This window comes from Cynara cardunculus (genome assembly GCF_001531365.2).
Source record: "Cynara cardunculus var. scolymus isolate 2C chromosome LG 10, CcrdV1, whole genome shotgun sequence".
NCBI lineage: Eukaryota > Viridiplantae > Streptophyta > Magnoliopsida > Asterales > Asteraceae > Cynara > Cynara cardunculus.
The window spans coordinates 7,509,047-7,512,878 of record NC_037537.1 but is presented as its reverse complement, the minus strand read 5'-3'; positions in this window follow the sequence as shown (position 1 = coordinate 7,512,878).

Genomic DNA, 3,832 nt, shown 5'->3' with positions numbered 1-3,832 from the left:
TATTATAATTCATGATGTGAATGCATGAATTTGTGATTATGTGTAGAAGTATATGCATGCATGGGAAATGTTTATGTGAGTATATGTGCATACTTGTATATGCATGCATGCATGAGTTGTATATGCATGGTTATGTGCATATGTTGTGGTTAGTATGGGGGGAAGGCTTATTTTTTTCGAAGTCTCCACCGCCCTATTATACAAAGATATAAAAAGGAGGAATTTTTGAAGAGGAAAACTCTCATGCCATTTTTGTACAAAGTTTGAAAAGAGAGAGAGAGAGTTCTATGTGAATTTCTTACCAAGAATAGAAGCTGAATTTTGGGATCTCAATTTGGTAGCAGTTTCTTGTTTTCTTCTTCAAATCCTTTGCTTGTATAAGGTGAGTTTTTCTACATCATACTTTAAATTCAAATTATAACTACTGTTAAAATACTAGGTTTTTATGTTATGAGCGTATGAACAGTTATGTTGTAAAACTGTTAATTCTTATGTTAAAAAATGCATGGTCCGATGAAGGGTTTTTATCGGGCACATGTTGTCCGATGAGAGTCCCTTATAGGTCATGCCTTGACCGGTGAAAAATACTTGTTATTTTATGTATTGTTCGGTGAGGACTTTACCGGACAAAGTATTGTCCGGTGAAGACTTTTATCGGACTAGGGCTGTCCAGATTGGGCACCTTATCGCCCAAGTGTTGAACGGATTAATTGTTTGGGATTTTAAGTGTTGTCCGGATTGGGTATTTATCGCCCAACGCCTTGTCCGATGAGGATGCTCATTGGACAAAGCATTGCCTGGTTTGTTTACTTATAATTAAGTGTTGACCGGTGAGGGTGGTTACCGATCATAGTATTGACCAGAGAGAATGTTTATATTATCCAAGTGTCGTCCGGTGAGTGTCATCTAGATAGAGTGTTGGTCGATAAAGGCTGTTTATCGCCCAAGGCCTGTCCGATGAAGGGTAGTCATCGGGTAAGTGTTGTCTGGTGAAGGGGTATCTGAGCAAGTGGTGTCCAATGAGGACTAAAGTTGTTTATTTTTGCAAGTGGTGTCCGATGAAGGGTAGTCATCGGGTAAGTGTTGTAGCTCGCTTTTGTTGTCATATCCGTAAGATGCGTGAAGTTCCCAAATCATACAAAATCAGAATTAATCTTCAAGAATCAAGAACAAGATGAATTTAGAGAGAGATTTTCACCAAATCTTCAATAGATTTCTTGAGAGAATTTCTTACAATGATTAGAGCTCTAATTTGATTAACAAGTGACTAATGACAAATAGGAAACTAATTACTATTTACACTAAGGAAAATAGTAAACTCTAACTATTACAAAACAATATAAAGGGAGAACTTGAATACAACTTTAAAGCACAATCTTGAACCCAACAATCTCCCCCTTTGGATTCAAGTTCTCCCCCTTTGGATTCAAGTTCGAACTCTTGTAAATCTGGTCTTTCTGAGTCCGAGCAGTGTCTCTAGCCTCCTCAGTGCATTCCGATAATGCAATTTTTCTTCAAGCAAATTCAAGGCATTAATCAGCAAATACCTATCCTTTGGACTCATCCTCTCCGACTCCGCAGCTTTATCATTATTAACTCTCCTCGTTTCAAGCACCCGTCTCACCATTCGTATAGTACCATCAGAAAATTTATTCAGCTCACTGAATCTCATGAACTTCTTTATCCGACCCTCGGCATCATATATCACCCCGAACTCCGGTTGTTCAAGAATCACGTAAAATGAAAAAGCTTCAATATTTTCTAGCTCTTGATCAGGTCTCTTCAGGTTAATGATTGTTTGATTGTCTTCAAGACCCATTTGGACATCAAGAACCATAGACACCTTGACATGACTTCGCATAAACCTTTTGATCGCATTAAGAGCCACAAGAACTCCTTCATTTCTGTTCGTCATATTTCGAATTTTGTGGTACATATGCTCCAGATCTTCTAAATACAAGTTGGAGAAATCAGCTTCGCTAAACACCCAGACCTTACCATCTTGTCGTGTCACTATGAATACCGGATACCAGACTCTAAGAAGTCTTTGAGCATCAATTTGTTTGATTGTCACGACTCGATGTTTGGTCCGAACTTGGCTGATCGGGAGACGCTTTGCTTTGAGGAAGTGCTTGTACTCCATACGATAGTCTTTGGTTTCTTTGTGAATACCAAGAATCTTATCAACACTTAGAGCTTTGCGGTGCCTGAGGAAGATGCCAAAATAAATGACTTCAAGATAAGGCTTTCTGATTCTTTCCCTGTCATAGCCTGGAAAGTTCGCACGAATTGCGAATGGCACATAATTCTTTGTAAAAATCTTCGTCGTATCAAATGCCACTCTAGGAGTATCGGACGGACCAACTTCAACTGTAGTGGAGGATTCAAGCAATGTTTGATGATCACCCTGGAATGGTAAGATAGGATCTTCATCATTAATGTCTGCTTCAAAGTCAAAATACACTCCAGTTGATTCATCAATGTTATCATTATCTTCTCCAAAATCCTGCTCTCCACCCAGTTCTCTGGCAAAAACTTCATTAAAACCAACATTGGCCGACAAATCCAGTAGCAGCCTTGTTCCTACTGTGGAGTCCGTCGGCTTTTCAACCATTGGCTCGATCGTTGGATTTGTCTCCAATACTTCATCATTGTTAGGACTGAAAATCAGTATTAAATTGTATTCGTCTTGAAAGTTAAATATTGTCTATAATTGTAAAAGTCATCGTGTTTGACTTTTCTTAGGTAGGTTTGACTTTGACTTGTGTTTAGAGGTTTGACCCTATAAATAGGGTAATGTCTTTGTAAATCTAAGAAGGGAGCTCATTTGTAAATCTGATACGTAATAGAGAGTTGACTAGAGCTTTGAATGTTTGACTTTCTCTCTCAAAGTTCATATGAATGTTCTTGAAGATTTATCTTAATCTGCCATGATTATGGAGCTTGTTTGAAGATTGATCATTGAAGTGGGACACACAATTGGTATCAAAGCAGGAGTGCATCGAAATCAAAGAGAAGAAATCAAGATTTTCTGAAGAAATTTTCTAGATTTTTTTTGTTCTTCATCTTATGTTCTTCGTGTTTTTTTCCTTTGATGTTGATCCAATTTTTTTTTTAAATTCATATGTTTTTGTGTTAAATCTGTGATTGTTGTGTGTGTTTTTGGATTGTGAATCTTTGTTATTCACAAGATTTCATATTTTGATCTTTAGTTTTAAAGTTTCTGGTGAATTTTGAGTTTTTGAAAGTTTTTGTGTTCTTATTTTTTTATAAAAATATCATTGTTTTGATCTGTTTTTTTGTTAAAATTTTACAGTTTTTGTGTTTGTGTATTTTTTTTCTTGTATTGTTTCCTATTCTTTTTTTGGCCAAGGCCCATCCGATTTAAGACCCACCTATTGACCGGATAATTTTACATCGACCAAAGGCCCATTTGATTTACTGGTTCATCTCCCTCATTGCTTAACAAGTCACTCAGTTTCTAAATCGCTCAAGGAATCTGTAAATCACTCAAGGTTTCAACATAAATCACTCACACTCAAAGAAGAGTTTGATCGGATTAGATTATCGCTCAACTTTCATATGATTTTTCTATGTCTAAATCGCACACCTCTCGAGCGGACTAGTGACCGGATTCGTACACCCCTTGACCGGATTTTGATCGGAGTTCTCTAAATCGGACAGGCTCAATCGATTTCACCCTCATCGTTCAAGAAATTGCTCAAGAAATTGGGTGTATTTGTGGTTTATTGCATAGGTTCATCTTCCTCGTCTGGATTAACCTTAATTGAACACATCTTCATTGACTTAGCCAGTTTCTGCTTAAATCGCT